We start from the raw sequence: 22,695 nt of genomic DNA, 5'->3' as shown, positions 1-22,695 counted from the left end.
TTATTATGGACATATCCAAACATATGCAAAAGTAAAGGGTATTTTTTTGCCAGCCTTATTTCATTTAATGTCTCCATATTATCTATTTGTTTATTGGCTTTTGCTAAAGTACTTTAAAGCAAACCATTTCAACTATAAATACACCTACTCCTCACTTATGGGCTGTCTAATTATCCACCATTTCGAATTTACAACAACAGTAAAAAATCTATGAGGGATGACAGCCTCTGTTCTCAGCTGGCCTGACTGAAGCCATAGGTGAACTCTTTGCTCCTTGAGGAGGCTGCCAGCCTTTGCACCCCTGAGTAGAACTAGGTAGAGACTCTGCTTATTATAAAAGAACTTCTCTCCTGAAGAGACACACCTGTTGCTTCAAAGGCAGCTTCCCTTTTAGCCTGTCGCAAGCTGGGCTGAGTTTTGGAAGTGGGGTTGAGGTTCTCCTATGTTCCCCCTTCGTCCGCCTCACTAACTACTGCCTGGAATCAGGACAAAGGGTAAGGGAAGCAAACACACACCAGAACTCTTTTGCTGGTCAAAGATTCCCTGAGCACCTGCCCTCTCCCAAGCCTGTTCCAGGTGTCCCTGTTGGGAAGCTTGGAACGTGGAGGGAAACAGGGAGGAAAGGAGGGTAAATATCACCCTAAGAACACTTGTCATTATTTTGTTATCTCTGGGATCTGTCCTGGGGAGGGTGGGGGTTGTGGGAAAGCTTGACCTTGTGTCTCCCTCAATAAACTCTCATTTACACATACACAATTAACAATATATGTCTGACAGTAACGAATCCTGAGGTACAAGGCAAGGGTAATGCTGGCTGTGATGGTTAAGGTTGTGTGTCAGCTAGGCTGGACCATGATTATCAGTGGTTTGGCAGATGTCATTTGGCAGGTATGTAATGATATAGTCGTCCTCCATTTTGTGATCTGATGTGGTCATCCTCCATTTTCACATAATACCAATTTTTGCATAATGACCTGATCTTTGGAATCTAACTATGTCGATGCGTGAGGAGTGTGCGTACCTTAGAATGCTTCTGTCCATAGGTAAGGACACTTACTAATTTATTTGTATGTCTGCTTGTATAATACCAAAATGCCATTATCACACCTTTTTCAAAAATAGGTTCTCTAATATTAGCTAACATTCAGCACATATTCAAATTCCTTTGATTGTCTCAAAAATGTCTTTTTATAGTCGCTTTGTTAAAGTCAGGATCCAAACAACACCTACACGTTGCATTTTTTTCTCTTACATCTCCTGTATTCTATAATAAACTTCTTTTGTTTTGTTTTTAATCTCTTTTTTTGTGTGTGTGCTTTAGGTGAGAGTTTACAGCTCAAGTTAGTTTCTCATACAAAAATTTATACACATATTGTTATGTGACCCTAGTTGTTATCCCTATAATGTGACTGCATAGTCCTCCTTTCCACTCTGGGTTTCCTGTGTCCATTCACCCAGGTACTGTCCATTTCTGCCTTTTCATCTCGCCTCTGGACAGGGGCTGCCCATTTAGTCGCATGTATCTACTTGAACTAAGAAACACTCTTATTCACCAGTATCATTTTATGTCGCATAGTCCAGTCTAATCTTTGTCTGAAGTTGGCTTCAGGAATGGTTTTAGTTCTGGGTTAGCAGAGAGTCCAGGAACCATGTCTTCCTGGGTCCTTCCAGCCTCAGTCAGACCATTAAGGCTGGTATTTTTACTAGAATTTGAGTTCTGCACCCCACTTTTCTTCTGCTCCGTCAGGGACTCTCTGTTTTGTTTCCTCTCAGGGGTGTCATTAGTGGTAGCTGGGTATCATCTAGTTCTTCTGATCTCAGGCTGATGGAGTCTCTGGGTTATGTGGCCCCTTTTGTCTCTTGGGCTAATATTTTCCTTGTGTCTTTGGTATTCTTCATTCTCCTTTGTTCCGCGTAGGCTGAGACCAATTGATGCATCTTAGATGGCTGCTTGCTAGCTTTTAAAACTCCAGATGCCACTCACCCAAGTGGGATGAATATTCTCTTAATATACTTTTTTTATGCTGATTGACCTAGATGTTCCCTGAAATCATGGTCCCCAGGCCCCCGTGCCTGCTACTCTGTCCCTCAAAGTGTTTGGTTGTATTCAGGAAACTTCTTAGCTTTTGGTTTAGTCCAGTGGTGCTGACTTCCCCTGTATTGTGTGTTGTCCTTCCCTTCACCTAAGATATTCTTGTCTACTATCTAGTTAGTGAATTCCCCTCTCCCTCCCTCCCCACCCTCGTAACCATCAAAGAATGTTTTCTGCTGTGTTTAAACCTTGTCTTGAGTTACTATAATAGTGGTCTTATAAAATATTTGTCCTTTTGCAACTAATTTCACTCAGCATAATGCCTTCCAGATTCATCCATGTTATGAGATGTTTCACAGATTCATAATTGTTCTCTACCATTGCATAGTATTCCATTGTGTGAGTATGCCATAATTTGTTTATCCATTCATCAGCTGATGGGCACCTAGGTTGTTTCCATCTTTTTGCTATCGTGAACAGTGCTGCAGTGAACATGGGTGTGCATGTATGTATTCAAGTGACGGCACTTATTTCTCTAGGATATATTTCAAAGACTGGGATTGCTGGATCATACGGTACTTCTATTTCTAGCTTTTTAAGGAAGCGCCAAATCGATTTCCAAAGTGGTTGTACCATTTTACGTTCCCACCAACACTGTACAAGTGTTCCAGTCTTTCCACAACCTCTCCGACATTTATTCTTTTGTGTTTTTTTGGATTAATGCCAGCCTTTTTGGGGTGAGATGGTGTCTCATTGTAGTTTTGATTTGCATTTCTCTAATGGCTAATGATCATGAGCATTTCCTCATGTATCTGTTAGCCACCTGAGTGTCATCTTTGGTGAAGTGCCTGTTCATATCCCTTGTCCGTTTTTTAATTTGCTTGTTTGTCTTTTTGTGGTTGAAGTTTTGCAGTATCTGGTAGATTTTAGATATTTGACCCTGATCGGATATGTCATAGCCAGAAATTTTTTCCCAGTCTGTAGGTTGTCTTTTTACTCTTTTGGTGAAGCTTTTGGCTAAGCATAAGTGTTTGATTTTTAGAAGCGCCCAGTTATCTAATTTCTCTTCTGGTGTTTGTGGATTATTATGTTTTGTATTTTCTTATGCCATGTAGTAGGGCTCCTAGCATTTCCCTAATTTCTTCTAAGATCTGTGTCGTTTTAGATTTTATATTTAGGTCTTTGATCCATTTTGAGTTAGTTTTTGTGCATGGTGTGAGGTACCGGTCTTGTTTCATTTTTTTGCAGATGGATATCCGGTGACACCAGTACCTTTTGTTAAAGAGACCGTCTTTTCCCAGACTTTGGGCCTTTGTCAAATATCAACTGCTTATAGGTGGATGAATTTACATCTGGGTCCCCAATTCTGTTCCATTGGTCTATGTATCTGTTGTTGTACCAAAACCAGGCTGTTTTGACTACCACGGCAATATAATAGGATCTAACATCAGGTAGTGTGAGGCTTCCCACTTTGTTCTTCTTCTTCGGTAATGCTTTACTTATCCAGCGTCTCTTCCCTTTCCATACGAAGTTGGTGATTTTTTTCTCCATTTCATTAAAAAATGTCATTGGAATTTGGATAGGGATTGCATTGTATCTGTAGATCATTTTGGGTAGAATTGACATTTTCACAATGGTGAGTCTTCCTATCTATGAACAAGGTATGTTTTTCCACTTATGTCAGTCTCTTTTGATTTCTCACAGTAGAGTCCTGTAGTTTTTTGTATAGGTCTTTTATGTCTCTGGCTAGATTTATTCCTAAGTATTTTATCTTCTTGGGGACTGTTGTAAATGGTATTGATTTGGTGATTTCCTCTTTGAAGTTCTCTTTGTTTGTGTAGAGGAATCCAACTGATTTTTGTGTGTTTATCTTGTATCCTGACACATTGCTGAACTCTTCTATTAGTTCCAGTAGTTTTCTTGTGGGTTCTTTAGGGTTTTCTGTGTATAGGATCATATCATCTGCAAATAGAGATACTTTTACTTCTTGCTTACCAATTTGGACGCCCTTTATTTTTCTAGCCTAATTGCTCCGGCTAGGACCTCCAGCACAATGTTGAATAAGAGTGGTGACAAAGGGCATCTTTGTCTGGTTCCCATTCTCAAGCAGAATGCTTTCAGATTCTCTCCAATTAGAATGATGTTGGCTGTTGGCTTTGTATAAACGCCCTTTATTATGTTGAGGATTTTTCCTTCTATTCCTATTTTGCTAAGATTTTTTAACATAAATGAGTGTTGAACTTTGTTAAATGTCTTTTCTGAATCAATTGATAAGATCATGTGGTTCTTGTCTTTTGTTTTATTTATGTGATGGATTACACTGATTGTTTTTCTAATGTTGAACCATCCCTGCATACCTAGTATGAATCCCACTTGGTCATGGTGAATTATTTTTTTTGATATGTTGTTGAATCCTATTGGCTAGAATTTTGTTGAAAATTTTTGTGTCTATGTTCATGAGGGATATTGTTCTGTAATTTTCTTTTTTTCTGGTGTCTTTACCTGGTTTGGGTATCAGGAGAATGCTAGATTCATAGAATGAGTTTCGGAGTATTCCATCCTTTTCTATGTTCTAAAATACCTTTAGCAGTAATGGTGTTAACTCTTTTCTCAAAGTTTGGTAGAATTCTCCAGTGAAAATGTCAGGGCCACGGCTTTTTTTTTGGGGGGGGGGTAGTTTTTTAATTACCTTTTTAATCTCTTCTTTTGTTATATGTTTATTTAGTTGTTCTACCTCTGCTTGTGTTAGTTTAAGTAGGTAGTGTGTTTCTAGAAATTTGTCCATTTCCTCTAGGTTTTCAAATTTGTTAGAGTTCAGTTTTTCATAGTATTCTGTTATGATTTTTTTAATTTCAGTTGGGTCTCTTGTGATATCACCCATCTCATTTCTTGTTCAGGTTATTTGCCTCCTGTCCTGTTTTTCTTTTATTAGTTTGGCAAGGAATTTATCAATTTTGATGATCTTTTCAAAGAAGCAAGTTTTGGTCTTGTTAACTCTTTCAATTGTTTTTCTGTTCTCTATTTCATTTAATCCTACTCTAATTTTTATTATTTCCTTTCTTCTGTAGCCCAAGGTCTTCTTTTCCTGCTCTCTTTCTACTTGTTTGAGTTTTAGGGTTAATATTTTTATTTTAGCCCTTTCTTCTTTTTGGATGTGTGCATTTATTGCTATAAATTGACCTCTGAGCACTGCTTTTGCTGTGTCCCAAAGGTTCTGGCAAATGTGTTTTCATTCTCATTTGATTCTGTGAATTTCTTTATCCCATACTTAATTTCTTCTACTACCCAGTAGTTTTTGAGCAAGGTACTGTTCAGTTTCCATCTATTTGATTTTTTTTGTCTTGCTTTTTCTGTTATTGATTTCTACTTTTATGGCTTTATGGTCAGAAAAGATGCTTTGTAATATTTCAATGTTTTGAATTCTGTTAAGGCTTTTTTTTTTGTGGCCTAATATGTATTCTATTCTGGAGAATGTTCCATGTGCATTAGAAAAGAAAGTATATTTGGCTGCTGTTGGGAGTTCTGTATATGTCTATGAGATCAAGTTGGTTGATTGTGGCATTTAGATCTTCCATGTATTTATTGAGCTTCTTTTGGATGTTCTGTCCTTCACCGAAAATGGTGTTTTGTAGCCTCCTACTATTATTGTGGAGCCATTTCTCTTTTCAGTGCTATTAGAGTTTGTTTTATGTATTTTGAAGCCCTGTCATTGCGTGTATAATTATTTATTATGGTTATGTCCTCCTGGTGTATTGACCCTTTAATCATTATATGGTGTCCTTCCTTATCCTTTGTGGTAGATTTTGCTTTAAAGTCTACTTTGTAGAGATTAATATTGTCACTCCTGTTCCTTTTTGATTGTTGTTTGTTTGATATATTTTTTCTATCCTTTGAGTTTTAGTTTGTTTGTGTCTTTAAGTCTAAGGTGTGTCTCTTATAGGCAGCATATAGATGAATCCAGTTTTTTTCATCCATTTTGCCACTCTCTGCCTCTTGATTAGTTCATTTACATTCAGCATAATTATTGATAAGTATAAGTTTAGTGCTGTCATTTTGATGTATTTTTTGTGTTGTTGATAGTTTTTACATTCTGCTTAATTTTCTGTGCTGAGTCATTTTTCTTTATGTGTTGTCTTTTCATCGTTGTTGATTTTGTATTTGCTGAGTCTTTTTGTTTTTCTTGTTTTTTTTTTTTTATTTTGGTGTGTAGGATTTTTTCCTTTGTGGTTACCTTAATATTTACCTCTATTTTTCTAGGTTTAAACCAATCTTTCCTTTCTTTATATTGCCTTGACTTCCTCTCCATATGAAAGTTCTGTAACTACATTATTTTTTCCCTCTTTTTTGTTTTAATGTTGGCATCTTTTACATATTAACATCTCTTTTTTCCTATTTTTGGTGTTTTAGCTTTGATCTATTTTTGTGACTTCCCTATCTGAGTTGGTATCTGGTTGTTCTGTCCTGTGTTCTAGTCTAGTCTTGGGTTATTATCTGATGTTATTGATTTTCTAACCAGAGGGCTCCCTTTACTATTTCTTGTAATTTTGGTTTGGTTTTTACAAATTCCCTAAACTTCTGTTTATCTAGAAATGCCCTAATTTCTCCATCATATTTAAGAGACAGCTTTGCTGGACATATAATTCTTGGTCGGCAGTTTTTTCCTTTATGTATCTCATCCCATTGCTTCTTGTCTGTATGATTTCTGCTAAGTAGTCAGAGCTTATTCTTACTGACTCTCCTCTGTAGATGACTTTTTGTTTATCCCTAGCTGCACTTAAAATTCTTTCTTTATCTTTGGATTTGGCAAGTTTGATTATAATATGTCTTGGTGACTTTCTTTTGGGATCTACCTTGTGTGGGGCTCGATGATCTTCTTGTTAGATATCTTCTCATTTTTCATGATATCAGAGAAGTTTTCTACCAACAAATTTTCAACAATTCTCTTTGTATTTTCTATTATACCCACCTGTTCTGGTGCTCCAATCACTCGTAGGTTATTTCTCTTGATAGAGTCACACATAATTCTTAGGGTTTCTTCATTTTTTTTAATTCTTTTGTTGGATTTTTCCTCAAATAAGCTGGTTTCAAGTGCTTTATCTTCATTCTCACTAATTCTGACTTCCATTGCCTCGATTCTGCTTCTGTATCTTTCTACTGAGTTGTCTAATTCTGAAATTTTATTGTTAGTTTTCTGAATTTCTGTTGGCTGTCTCTCTGTGGATTCTTGCAGGCAGTTTTATTTGTCATTATGCTCTTATATAACCTTCTTCTGCTTCTGTATCTTTCTACTGAGTTGTCTAATTCTGAATTTTATTGTTAGTTTTCTGAATTTCTGTTGGCTGTCTTTCTGTGGATTCTTGCAGCCTGTTTTATTTGTCATTCTGCTCTTGTATAACCTTCTTAAGTTCCTCTGTTCCTTTGTCTGTGTGTTCTTTGGTTTGTTCTGCATTTTGCCTGATTTTCTTCCTGATCTCTTGAAGAGTTCTGTATATTAATCTTTTGAATTCTACCTCCAGTAATTCCAAGAAGTTCTTTTCCTCCAGAAGGTTTCTTGATTCTTTGTTTTGGTGGCTTGCTGAAGCCATCATAGTCTGCCTCTTTGTATGATTTGATATTGACTGTTGTTTCCAAGCCATCAATAAGTTATTACATTTATTTTTTTTATATTTGCTTACTATGTCCTAGCTTCTTTTTTTGTTTTGTTTTGTTTTGAAACGTCCATATAGGCTGGTCACGTGGGCTAGTTTTATTATTGGTGTCTTGAAGATCTCACATCCTGTCACCAGGTTGTTAGAGCTGTTACTAGGTATGTGAGTCCAGGAGTGTGTTTACTTTTCTTGTGTGGATTCAGCTCAGGTGTCCAGGTTGTCGTTCACTGAGCGTGTGGTGCAGGCTCTCACCTATAGTCCTAGATGGGCAGGGGTGATTGGAGTAGGCACAAGTATCTGGTTGAAGTAGGGGGTCAAGTGCTGATCAAGGCAGGGGACTGGCTGCTTCCCCCAAGTGTCTGGGTGGAAGGTGTGTCCCTGTTCCCTAGAGTACATAGGTAGGTGGATTTTGTAGCCAGACTGTGGGTGGTCAATGCTGTTGACTGTAAGGACTGGGAGTCACCACTGATTCTTGAACTCCTGTTGCAGGTCACTCAGTGGAGTGGGTGGAGCTACCAGTGCTCAGGCCCCTGATGTGGGCAGATTAGGAACTTGCTTAATGGGCAGGGCAGTGTCAAATGTCATGAATCTGCCATTCGCCCTTATAGCTGTTACAAGTGAAAATAGGCTTCAGATATATATCTTGTTGTACTGTGCTAACGAGGGCCTATGCTGTTGAAATGGGCCCACATAGGTCTATGTGAGGATGAAAGGCATTCAAAGTCAATGGTCCCTTTATGTCTGTGCCTAGGCAAAGGGGCTGTGTCTACTCTGAGTTCCCAGCTTAGAGGAGCTAGCAGACTTTTTTTCCTGTTTGTTAATTTGTTCCCTCTCCAAAGCCAGAGAATGGCTCAGGATCCTACTTCCAGTCCCTGGAATGCAGCAATCCCTGAATCCAGATCAGGAACTGGAGCAGAGTAGAGAGAGGGCAGCTAAATGAGAGGTTTTTTTTTTTTTTTTTTTTCTTAAATCTGTGTAGTTAGACGCTTGTGCTTGTCTTTCGCTGATTAAGCTCTATTTCACACTGGTTCTGGACACTTGAGCAGACTCTCCACTGCTCGGCCTCTCCTGACATGGAAAACTCATCCTGAACACCACTGCTTGCCTCACCTCTCGTGCATTAACGGATCCAGCCTGCAGGGTACCGATGCCAGCCAGGTCAGGTCTGGCAACTCCTCACTGCTTCTGAACCATCTCTCCCTCCTGCTGCTCAGTCTGATTCCTCAAATTTGCCTTTGAAGTTCAGGGCCCCTAGATTGTCATATATAATCAATTTACTTGCTTTTTCAGGTCTTTGTTGCAAGAGGGACCACAGGAAGTATCTGACTACTCTGCCATCTCGGCTCCACCTCCTCCTTTTGTTTTTTAATGATATTATTAAAGACACCAATCTTGATGAGATTCAGAATCAAACAAACAAACAAAAAAGACAAGAATATTCCATCTATGTAGTGCAGTGTACTCTTCATTGCATCTCATCACCACTTGGAGTGATGCTAGGAATGATCAGTGAGTTCAGATGTTATTGCTGCCTGACCATCCACTGTAAATTTCCCTATTCTCTTACCTAAAGGTCCACTGTCCTTAAATGATTACTGCTGAAATCCATTATTCCATTAGGTGTTATGAAGTAGTCTCATTTCCAATCTATCATTCTTTATCAATTTCTTAAAATGCCTACATCTGAATTTGACAGTAAACAAGAAGTTGTGCCACTCCTTCCAAAGGTAACAGCAAAGACTACCGCTCTTTGTGAGGCCCAAGGAAGGACCAGATATCCTGAGGTGTCACACACACAAACCTCAGCAGGGCTGAGACTGAATGTTGGGAGAGTGAGTTACACAGATATCAAATGTGATGGTGAAGGTTATGTGTCAACTTGACTAGGACATAATTCTCAGTGGTATGGTAGATATTATGTAATCATCCTCCATTTTGTGACCTGATATGAGCAACCAATCAGTTGAAAGCCAATAATTTTCCTTGGTGGGTGTAGACTGCATTCAATGTATATGAATGTTCTAACAAAAGTCTCTGTGGATTCTGCATCGAACTCATCATCCTCTGACCTCCAGTTCTGGGGATGTGAGCCAGCAGCCTGCAACCTGCCACCTGACTGTAGATCTTGGAATTCACCAGCTTCTGCAACTCTATGAGCTAGCAGCCTTCCGCTTGACCAGCTGATTTTGGGTTTGTCAGCCTGTGCAACCATGTAAGTCAGGAGAAACCTCCAGCCAGATGACTGACCCATGGATTTGGGACTTCCCAGCCTCTACAACTGTGTGAGCCATTTCCTTGAGATAAATCTCTCTATATGTATTTATATACACAAGCTTCACTGGTTTTGATTCTCTAGAGAACCCAGCCTAAGACACCAAGTGATCTATAAGGACCGATATCAAAATAATCTCGTGATCTTCACTTTTGGATGGTGTGGATGAAAAAAATAATGCTTCTGTCACAAGTCTCTACCAATTTGGTAGGAACCACATGGTGAAAAAATTTTTGTGAGATTGTTCTCCGAGGTCTCACATATTTTCTCTATTATATTATCTCAGAGGGCCACAGCTAATGTTGAGCCCATTTCTCACTTTATGTAAAAGCCAAGCAGGCAGAAGACTGAAAAATCCATTCAAGATTTTACTTGGCATCTTCTGTCTTCTACAAATAAAGCCAATTCAGGAGAATTAAATGCAAGCTGAAATAAGCTAATGTCTTAGAAGGCCCATGGGTAAACATAAGGTTCCAGCAAAGAATTAGTAAGGGCTCGAGAATTAAATAAATTCTTTTTTCAAATATAATTTGAAGTCATTGTGGACTAACACCAACCTAGTCTCTGAAAGAATAAAACAAGTCCATCTTTTCAATGCATAAGACCATTTCCACAATAGCTGGTAGACTGACTCCCACCTGCACTGTGCTACAAGACGCAAAAGCAGCAAAACGTTATCTTTCCTTGACTGAGGAAGGTTCTTCTTTGGCCCACCTGTGTCACCTATTAGAATGTTTGAGGAGCATGAGTATTGTTTCTTTGGCCCCTCCAGAGCCCCTGTGAGGACTGAGGCAGCTCCTCTAGTCTCTCTCTCTCTCTTCTCTCTCTGTCTTTCATTCTCTCTCTCTCTCTCCCTGTCTCTCCTCCCCTCTCCTCCCACCAAGCAAATTCAACTATTTAAATATCAGGGATACTTATGAAAGTCCTCCTTCCACACCCTGCTTCTCCACTCCATTTTTTCCAGGACCTATAAATTACAAAGGTGACTTGGGTATTTGTAAATATTATGCTTTTTCTCAAGTTTCAGTCCCGCTTTGAGACACTAAAAGCAGCAAGCAGAGGGCACTGGCTTTGTAGACAGGGAGAATGAGGTTTAAATATTGGTCCAGCCAGCTACTGCCTGTCGTGTAACCTTAAGTCGGTTACGTAACCTGAGGTTCCTCATCTGTAAAATAGTGATTATGTTTACTTTTCAGGATTATTGCAGGGGCTTTAAGTTATGTAGGTACCCCACCTAGCACATGCATACAATGTGAGTTACTACTGTTATTATTTTTAGAGAATGTTCATTTCGTAGAACCAATCATTGTTTAACTATGAAGCAACCTTGTCTTTAAACAAGATCTTCTGCCTTTAGCATGCTCGCTTTCCATGGGACAGAGGGCATTTGCCTGCTTGTCATCATTTTGGGCTGCTGGCTTTGACTTTGCTACATGCTGATAACTACTCCCTATAAGGAGTAAGAGAGTCTTTTTAAAGTTTCTGAAACACTTTCCTGTGACAAAGTACTGCAGTGCAATGAATCGTTTTTGTGTGGCCTTTCTCATCATGGTCTTGTAACTCCCACGAAATGATTGGGTGGGACCATGCTAATAAGGTATATGGAACCCTAAGAAGGGGAGTGGTCAGTTTTGTCATTCCATTACACTTAAAATGAGCCATCTCAGAGGGGAGAGGGAGAAGATTTCACCAACACCAATGAAGAAGAGCCAAGAGCAGAGAGCGTCCATTGGACCCTGGAGCCCTGAGCTGAGAAGCTCCGGGAACCAGAAGACCAACGGAGAGAGCTAAAACAATGAAGACATCAAGAAGCGATGGCAAAGAAATGACAGCAGCAGAGGCAACAGAACAAGGAGACTGGCAGGAGACTGACAGAAGACAGCAAAGTGGGCTTCCTGGCTCATGGAGCAAGAAAGCTGAGCACCTTGCGGCAGGAGACTTGCTGGAGGAATAGGGTGTTTCTGGGCACTTGGTGAAGGTGGGTTTGCCAATCCACGAAACTACAGCTGAGCACCTTCCAGCCAAGGTTTACTGGCAGAGTCGAGTGCCTCGGGGCACTTATCAGCAGAGCTAAGAGAACGCTGTAACATTTTCCCAAGCAGGGCAGGCTCCAAGGCGCCTGAGAGAGGCATGCCTGCAAGCACAGCTGAGAAGAGGCTGTCTTAGTGGAAGAACTGTACCTGAGCTTTCCTGAACCAGAATTATAACCTCTTACTCCCTTAATAAACCCCATAATCATGATTATGCTCTGTGAGCTGTGTGGCCACTGCAATGAATTATCAAACCCATCAGAGAAGTAGAGAGTGCTGTGGGAGGGACAGATGGTGTCAGAGTTGGTAAAGATGGTGGAGAGAGGAGATACGTCTGACTTCTGCCTCATAGGAATCAGCCTTGGGCTGTTGATCTTAATTCTCCTGCCTCCTGTGAAGTTATAGGAGATCAAACACCACCCCCACTCCATTTTTACAAGCAGAAACTTAACCTATGAGACGTTTAATTGCTGCAAGGAACAGGTACAGTAAAATAGGGTGAGGTATGGTTCCTTCTATAGGTTCCTGGGTGGCACAAATGGTTTGCACTTGACTGCCCACCTAAAAGTTGACAGTTCAAACCTACCAAGAGGTACCACAGAAGAAAGGCCTGGTGATTTGTCTCTGTAAAGATTACAGCCAAGAAGACCCTATGGAGCAGTTCTACTCTTGTAATACATGAGGTCACCATGAGTTGGAATCGACTCAATGGCAACAAGTCTGGTTTTCAATTTTTTATGGTTCTTTCTACTTGGAGTCATTGATGTGGCTGGGGCTGCTCAGTTCTGCCTCCAGGCTCAATTCTGGACAAAGTCCTAAAATATTTAACCAATGTCACCTGCTCACTTGCCTTGTCGAAGTGCCTCACTTAAGATAACTAGACTTTTACCTTGTTGTAAGATACAAACTCATCCTTTATGTGGACAGACACTGTTTTAGTTTGGTATTGCTGCCATAAGAGATAAACCAAAAGAGGGTGGCTTTAAAAACAGAAATTTATTTTCTCACAGTTCTGGAAGCTAAAAGGCCAGATCATAGCGTTGGCAATATTGATCGCTTCTGTGAGTCTCTCTGTTAGTTTCTGGTGTCTACCAGTGATCCTGGGTATTCATTACATTCTTTGGTGTTCCTTGGCAGCTGTGTTCCCCCATGTGCATTTCTGGGTCTGTTCCAGTCTTTTTATAACTCAGAAGTGATAGGTTTAGGATCCATCCTACAATGGTATGATCTCATTAACATAACAGAAGAAAAACTCTATTCCCAAACAGGATCACATCCACAGGTACAAGAGCCTGGAACTCAACACATGTTTTGGGGGAACACAATTCAATCCATAATAAGGTGTGGGCCTTATGCTTGCAGCCTCCCTCACAAAGACTGAATTCTAGCCCGTTGGTTTGAGCCTTGCTACATGCTGATAGACATCCTAGAAGTCAACTTCCTGCTTGATAACTCAGTATTATCCACTTTGGGCCCTCTGTCTCTCAGTCCATAGGAGTGGAGTGAGGGCACCCAACCACCTCACTCACCTAAAACCTCTGCTTCCCTGTGCTGAAACCCCTTTGGGCATACTATCCTTTTTCTCCTGAACTAAAGCTTCCTTCAGCATCTGCAGATGGAACCAGTAGTCCATAACCTGTACTACCCTTCTCGGCTGGCGAGTTCCAGGTTCTGGCCTTCCCATTAGGTCCTGTTCAGCCATATCTGATGAATCTTGAGGCAGGACATCTACATTCGGAACTGCTTTTGGGTCTTGTTTGTCATTGGCTATCGCCAGGTGTGGGTCATCTGGCACTGAAATGTTGTAGAGACCTCTGGGTTAGGGAGATTTTATTGCACAATGGTTCCTCTGCCCGTGGAAAGAAGCAAAGAGAGAACCTACTGCTTTGCTTTCTTTTTTGGTCCACTTCAAGCATTCTTGTCTAGCCTCATAAAACAAAAAGCACATTGATAAAAAACAAACAAACAAACAAAAGCCAAATATTAATACTGCAATTTATCCAAAAAGAAAACAAGAGAGAACACATACACACAAAAAAATTTAAAGAAAAAAGAGTGACTAATAATTATACCATTTATCCACAGGTAATCGTGTACTTCAGAGTAATGTTTCCAAATATTTATCAATCTAAGCAAATTTGGAATCACGTGTGTGTGTGTATTTCTTTCTAAAACTTGGCATTAACTCAAATTTTCAACTTCACAATAATTTTTAATTTCAGAACCAAGGAATCAAAAGTTATAGGGTATAGAAAAGTCAATTGAACACATTGTCACACTGATGAATATGTTGAATGTCAACTAAAATTGATGTTTATTGATAATCACTTGAAAAATTGCTCTGGATTACTAAAATTCATTGAATTTGCTCATGTTCTATAACAATTATGGCTAATACTTTGAATCTTCCCAAGCTCTTATAGTTAGCTAATTGTAAAATCCTGGTGCAACTCTTGTTTCTACCATGTGACATTAGTCAAGTTTTTAATGTCTCTGAGCTTTAGTGTCTTCCTTTTTAAACACTGGTATTGCTATATACTGAGCATAAAATAGAGTGGGGTATATTTCATCAGTCTTTCTCAACATGTTTTGCCAACATAGTATGCTTGACACGTGACATTTTCACATACAACACCCACCATGGGCATTAACATATTACCTGCCTTGTCTTGTTCATAAGAGATGTTGGAATGCAAATGAATGAAAGTGAGTTCAAGGTACCTAAAAATATAAAAATAAATAACATTTTCTAAATTAAATGCTTCAGTGTTTCACAACAAAGAGGTTGAGATTCCTGGTGTTAAAATACATAACAAATCAGTGTACACCAAACCAAATAAGGTGCTATTATTTCAGTAACTATATTAAAGAAGAAGGTCTATTTTCACTTTGCAGAAATCTCACCCAGGTGGGTAAACATTTTGCAAGTTTGGATACCACCTGATAAGAAACAATTAAGAAACTCAGTATTTAATTTGTTACCTGATTTAAATTAAAGATAAATTAAGCTGTGTTCTTTATTTATTAGCAAGACTTGAGTAAACAAGGGTTAGCAGAATAAATAGAATTGAGTTTCTTTGTGACTCATTTTAATTATGAAATAATTTCCAAAGAAAGCTTCCCATTTGTTCCATTTAGAATAATTTCAGAAAGCAAATCTCTGAGCCATAATTGATAGCTTTCAAATAACACCTTCATCTCAAATATTTGTTCACTGTAAAAGCTAAATAATATGCTTCCAGACATAAATTCTGAGTCTTATTGCTTCATAAAGCTAAATTGTTGGTGGTGGACATTGCCACTCAGGCGACCCCATGCTTGCGGAGTAGAACTGCACCCTAGGGTTTTCAAGGCTGTGACCTATCAGAAGCAAATCACCAGGCCTGTCTTCCAAGGCACTTTTGGGTATGTTTGAACTGCCAAACTTTCAGCTAGTAGTCGCTCACTTAACTGGGACGCACAGCCACCTAAAGCTAAGTTACTAGTGGTCATTTAAAGAAGAATAAGTGTTTAATAGTTTAATATATATATATATATTCAAAATATGTATAAGTTGATAACTTCTATACATGAAATTTCCAAGATAGGTAAAACTAAATTTTAACTAATAGAAATTCATTGTCAGTATCCATGGCAAATTAGGCAATTATTGCTAAAAGGCTACACAGCAGTATAATTAAGTTCTTTAAACTGCCTAAAATTATTTTCATCGTTGCTGACCGTAGAATTTTCTGATGGAAACGTTATCCCCACCATCAAGGTAAAAGAAAAAAAATACTCTTTTGTCTATCGTCTTAAAACTTTCTCTTCCTGTGGCTCAGTCTGAGAGGTAATGCATCTGCTTAACATCAAGCAGTTTTTAGAACTCTCCTTGAGAATTTTCCTACCATCAGTGACTCATAACCACCCCCTTTATGTGATCGTGTGATAGGTCTTTTAAAGTCTGCATTTTAAAGGTATTCCAGGGGCCCACTTTATCAGGGGTCCAGAGGCCCTGTGGGTCCACCTTCATCTCCTCCCCACTTAGACTTTGTCTCAGCTCTCCTCTACCTGTCTGCCTCCGGCAGTTCAAACCGTGAGTTTCTAGCAGGCCATTAACCAAAAGAATAACTCTAAGTTTGCTCTATACCGTGTATTTGGAGAATTAAAAATAAATAAAGATAAAATCAGTAAAATATAAGCTGCAAACAGATGTTCTACAATAAACGTCAAAAGACTGAGGTTTTTTAAAGATGAATTTGTTGATATGATTCCACTATGAGTGATTTTTAAATGACACTCACAAGATGAAAAAATTGACCAGTCATAGAATGAGCATTTATTATCCAACACAAAAGATAATATTTTTAGATCAGGAATGGCATTGGGAAGAAAAGAGCAAGCTCTCTGAGGACTATGAATGGCTATGAGAAAGTCGATCAGAGCAGTATAAGTTATAATGTCCGTGGTAATTGTGCAATGTCAAAATTTAAAACCTTAACATCACTCAGAGAGCAGTGATTTGTTTTGAGATCCCTCCACTTAGGACATATGCAGTAGAGCTCTAAACACATGCAAACCACTGGAGCATACTGTTAAAAATGCTTTTGATTTGACAGACACTGGCCTAGGTACTTGGGGGTGCATCAGGGAACAAAAGACGAAGATCCCACATTCTACTGGGAATTAGAGAAAACAGACAACAAACATAATAAGTAAATTTTGACGAACTTCAAAGTGTTGGATGAAAAAGAAAAAGGTAGAGTTGAGCAAAAGGATCAGGGGTGGGGAAGAGGGAGGCAGGAAGCTGTATCAACTAGGGGTCACGGTAACCCCTTAACCCGCTGCCATCGAGTCAATTCCGACTCCTAGAAACCGAGCAGAACTGCCCCACAAGGTTTCTAGGGAGCACCTGGTGGATTCGAACTGCAGACCTTTTGGTTAGCAGTTGTAGCTCTTAACCACTACACCACCAGCGATTCCTGGGGTCAGCTTAGGACTCACTAAAAGGATGACATTAAGCAAAGAATGGAAGGACAGTGTCTTAGTCATCGAGTGCTGCTATAACAGAAATACCACAAGTGGATGGTTTTAACAACAGAAATTTATTTCTTCACAGTGAAGTAGGCTAAAAGTCCAAATTCAGGGTGTCTGCTCCAGGGCAAGACTTTCTGTCTCTATTGGCCTTCTCATCAATCTTCCCCTGGACTAGGAGCTTCTCCATGCAGGGACCCTGTGTGCTCCCAGCACTGCTTTCTTGGTGGTATGAGGTCCCCCATCTCTCTGCTCGCTTCTCTCTTTTATATCTCAAGAGATTGCCTCAAAACACATTCCAATCTTGTAGATTGAGTCCAGCTTCACTGACAGAACTGCTGCCCATCCTCCCTCATTAACATCATAGAGGCAGGATCTACAACATGTAGGAAAATTACACATACCGAGAATCATGGCCCAGTCAAACTGATACACACATTTTTGGCAGGACATAATTCAATCCATGACAGAGAGGATGGAATTTGCTTAGCACATATCTGGAGGGAAAGCATTCTGGGAAGAAGAAACAGCAAGAATAAAAGAGGAGAGTGCCTATGGAGGATAAAGGAGAGACTAGGCAGGAGTAGTTTGGGAGAGCTTTCAAACCATAATGCCAATCTGACACCTGTGAAAGGAGAGAGGAAATGAAGGAAGGCTGATTAGCAAAAGCCTCACACTGCAGTGCAGCTGTGAGAAAGTCTCAGCCAGACCAATGGGGAGCCCCTTAGACTGCCCAGTAGAAAAGTCCCGCATCCAGCAGAAATGGCCTGCCATGCTGTCACTGACTGGGTGGTAGCATAGCCCTGGCATGAATACCGCACCGCTGGAAGCTAGCAGCCAGGTCTTCTTAAAGGCCATAAGGCAAGAACATGCCTGCATGTTGAAGAAGCAAAAAGAAGTCAATGTGACTAAGGCAGAGTGAGCAAGAGGGAAAGCAGCAGAGGGGTCAGAGAGATATGGGGATGGACGGGGACTGTCAGAGTCTTGTGGGCTATTGTAAGGGCTTTGGCTTTTTACTCTAAGTGAAATGAATTTACTATCAGTGAAAAACAACTGGGTGATTTTGAGCAGAAGCAAGTGGCATGATCTTACTTCTCTTTCAAGAGTATTACTCTGTTTACTGTGTTGTAAATAGGCTGGAAGCAGGCAGGGCAAAATCAGGGAGACCAGTTAGGAGGCTGTGGAAGTGATCTAGGGGAGAGGATACAGATCGAGGTCGCACAGTGGTAGCAGTGGAGGGGAGAGAAGGAGTCCAGCTGTAGGTATGTGTGGGAGGTAGAACCAACCAGATTTGCTGAAGGGTTATAAGTTTTTTTTTTTTTATAAAGTAGAGTGTGAGACAATGACAAGAATGGAGGATGATTTCAAGCTTTTGCATTAAATAACTGAAAGGATGGCATTGACGTCAGCCGGGCCGGGATACGGAAGGTTGGGGGGAGTAGGTTGGGATATGGTTGGCTGAGACCCTTATTAGAAATCAAGTGGGAATGTGAAGTAAGCAAATTATACGTATACAGAGGCAAATTTATATACATATAATATATATGGTTATATATATTATATATAATACATTATATATATATTTATATATTTCCATCTCCTGAATTTGGATTCATATACATATATATATATACACATGAATGTATACAAATTTGCCTATATATATATATATATATATATATATATGAATCCAAATTCAGGAGACAGATCTGGGCTGGAGGTAAGAATTTGAAAGTGATCAGTATACAGATGGATAGTGTTTAAAATCATGACCCTGGATGAGATAAAGAAGACGAAGCTAAGGACCAAACCCTTTGACACTCCAAAGTTGAAATAAGTGACAAGAGAAAACCAGCAAAGGTGACTGAGAGGAGTACTCATGGGATAAGAGAAAAAACAAGGGAGGTATTATTTGCCATTTACTGAAAGCTGATTATAGAACAGACTGCGTGCAACATGTAGTATATGCGTATCTTTAATTCTTAGAACAACATTACAAAGAAAATATTATCTTCATTTGTTCAGGTGAACCAGCTCAAGCTCAGAGAGACTCTTATTTAGAGGTGGTATGGTGGCACAGTGGTGAAGCACTCAGCTGCTAACCAAAAGGTCAGAGGTTCAAACCCACCAACTGCTCAGTGGAAGAAAGATGTGACAGTCTCCTTCCATAAAGATTAAAACAAAAAAAACCAAACCCAGTGCTGTCGAGTCAATTCCGACTCATAATGACCTTTTAGGACAGAGTAGAACTGGCGCATAGAGTTTCCAAGGAGCACCTGGTGGGTTCAAACTGCCGACCCTTTGGTTAGCAGTTGTAGCGCTTAACCACTATGCCACCAGGGTTTCCTTCCATAAAGATTCCAACCAAAACCAAACCCACTGCCATCGAGTCGATTCCAACTCATAGCGGCCCTATAAAGATTACAACCTTGGAAACCCTATGGAGAAGTTCTACTCTGTCCTATAGGATCGCTATTAGTTGGAATCAACTTGATGACTGATGGGGTTATTGTTCTGTGGAATTGTGCTTAAGAGCATGAAACCGAGTGCCCTGGCTTCAAATCTCAGCTCTGCCCATTCGCTAGGTCTGCAATCTTCTGCAAGGTACTTTGCCTCTCTGTTCCTCAGTTTCCTCAACTGTTAAATGGGGATAGTATCTACCTGATAGAAATTTATATAAACAAATGAATTATTCTTACATTTCCTGGAACTGTCCTGGCACATACCAAACACTTTATCATTGCCTATTAATTAAATAATTAAACTTTCCAAAAGTCACACAGTTACTAGGGAGCAGAGATAGAATTTCAACGTAGGATCTTCTATATTCAAAGCCCATCCTGTTACTGTCAAGGCATAGTGACTGTGAGTCTTTCATTAGCATGGATTAATTAATTTCATTAGGGGAATTGATTATTTGAACAAATGGAGAGACAGTTCTGAAAGACTGCATCAGAGATATTTTACTCCATAGGAAATGAACCTCTGAGAGGACAAGTCATGTAAACTCGAAAGCAACAAAGGAGAGAACTAGAAGAAAGCACAGGGCACCTGAGTATAATGTGGAGGACAGCTGGTTTTGTGGGGGTCTCTTTTCAAAAATATGGAGCCCCTGGTGTCAGTTTTTCAGGGGGAATTAAGAAGACCAAAGGACTTGACTTCTCTCTTGTTTTACCTATAGCTGACCCTCTTCTTCTGATTTCCTACCATCAGGGATGGGATGGCCATGAATCTCTCTTTAAAGTAGTGCTAAAAAAGTAATCAGAAGAATCAGGACGAGCTAACATTCACAAGCTCCAGGTTAAAGAAGAATGAAGCTAAGGATAATCTGTATCAAAGACAATAGGGAAGGCAAGTAGAGACACTGTGAGAGTCCTTTCATGTTGATTATGAAGAAGCCAAATCCTTCGGAGTAAAGTCAAGGTGAAGGGAAGAGAATAAAGTAGTTTTAAAAGACCTAGACACCCAGATCAGAGAAGATGAAGGCTGGAAGTGAATAGAACAAATCATTCTAAAGTAGCTCAAAGAAAAAATTAAACCAGTGAAAATAGAATCATAGAATTCTAGGCTGGAAGGAGCTTTTGGCATCATGTTGTGGACTGTTTTATACCTGAAAGGAACTGGGGTTCAGAGAAATCCAGTGATTTGCCCAAGTTCTTGAAACTAGTTACTGGCAGAACCAGGGCTAGATCATAAGTGAAGATTCAATTTTGACAGATTTTCTTTAAAAGCAAAATAAATTTACTGAGTGATTTTCTTTACAAAAGGGAAGAAAGAATAAAAGTCCTATAAGGAAGTTTAAGGTGAGAATTAAGCATCAAAAGAACACCTCTGTATCCGAAACACAGGGTAGTATGAAATAAGGGACCATAAATAGATGAATGAAGAGAGAACTGGGGTCTCTCTTCCTGCTTTAAAAGATTTTAAAAGACTTTTGAGAGGTGACACAATGAATGAGGAAATTACAAAATTTAGAGTTTGGAAGTAAGGAGGCTTTTGAAACAAATTATTAAGTAAAAAGAAATCATTTGATAGCTATCTTATTCGTAAAAAGAAAAGTAGTCAAATTTTGTTTTTTTAAACAATTAATTATTCCACATTTTGTGTTGGAAAAGCAAAATAACGAAGCCTGATTTTTATTTTTTTAAAAAGTCCTTCGATGACTACCATGGTATGGACTAGGGAATTCAGCTTGAAATTTATAGCACTTATATAGAGTTTTTCTTCCATATTTCTTATGTTTGTATGCAGTAATGAAGAAATATGGAAGCCGTCTGGTGGCCAAATAATATCTGTAAATTCCCATGGATAAAGCCTCCCTTTATATTTCAAAGTTATTAAGTTCAAATCCTGTTATGGTTCTACTTTTATTAGTTTTTCCCCATCAATGATACTATTGATTGATTAATTCCTATCTGCTTCCCAAAGTGGAAAAAAATTATGGTTGAAGTAAAATGCAGGGAAGAAAAAGTAGAGCATATATGAAGTGAAAATCTGAAAGAAGTGGTAAAATGTTTTATTCCAGCTGCTCAAATCTCTCATGTGTAGGAGATCAAGGCAAGAGAATACCTGGCTTAGGCAGCTGGTTTGATAAGGACCAGAGATGCTTACATGGGGACCGTAGTTATTTGTCAGGCTTTTGGCCAAATAATGACGCCTAGCTTTGGCAACAGCCCATTGTACAATGTACAGCGTACAAAGCATTGTCACACCCTGAACTTCCCTGTGGCCTATAATCTCTGAGACAGAAAGGGCAAATGGTACCCTTCTAAGGAAACTGATGATTAGAGAAGTCAAATGACTTTCTCAATATCACAGAACTAGACATGAAAAATCCAGAATTCAAACTAAGGTTATTTTGTTTTTGTTTTTTCCACTTCTGACAAAGTCCAAATAATGGGTTTGTTGGTAATTATGACTAGCGTTCTATTTGAACAACTGGTCCAATAGTTACAACCTGTGACCCAGAGTGAATCTAGGCCAGGCATGATAAAAGTCTCTTTTTGAAGGAATTTGCAATGACCACAAACAGAAACTAGAAAGCATTTTTCCTGCAGGTGATGACATCTTTGGGCAAAGTTTTAAATTTAAAAAGCAGGGGAAGAGTTCAGTTCTCCAGTGTCAGAGGACATATGTTTTCCAAGGATAACTTGGTGTCTGTGTACGTTGGTAAACAGGGGTCTTCTCTAAAGATCCAGGTGCCTCATATGCAGAGGCTGCCTTCCAGATCACCGATTTCCCCACCATTGAAGATTTCCTCCTCCAGGGTGCCATGTCATCTGAGAAACCGGAGCCTGGAAGGAGAGTGCAGGCCAGGCCTAGAGCAAAATTAAATATACAAAATAAATTATATACTCAAAGATGTTCATCTAAAAGGTCTAAGTTGAACCACAGGAAATTTTTTTGGGTGGGGGAGGTCAAAAATAGTTGAATAGTGGCTATTAAATTCGTTCAACCTAACCTTACCTGCAGTGTTTATCAAATGGTAAAATTGGACTAAATCAGCTTATTCACATTAAATTTTGTGATCATAAAAATTGTGGTTCTTTTTTCACACATTTACTTTCCTAATTTTTAAACCCACTATATCTGTCGTCGTTGTTAGTTGCCGTTGGGTTGATTCTGACTCAAGGCGACAGGTTGTGTGTGAGCAGAACTGCTCCTTAGAGTTCCCAAGGATGTGACCTTTCAGAAGCAGGT

The sequence above is a fragment of the Loxodonta africana genome, chromosome 21 (assembly GCF_030014295.1).
Source record: "Loxodonta africana isolate mLoxAfr1 chromosome 21, mLoxAfr1.hap2, whole genome shotgun sequence".
Lineage (NCBI taxonomy): Eukaryota > Metazoa > Chordata > Mammalia > Proboscidea > Elephantidae > Loxodonta > Loxodonta africana.
This window is presented reverse-complemented; position numbering follows the sequence as displayed.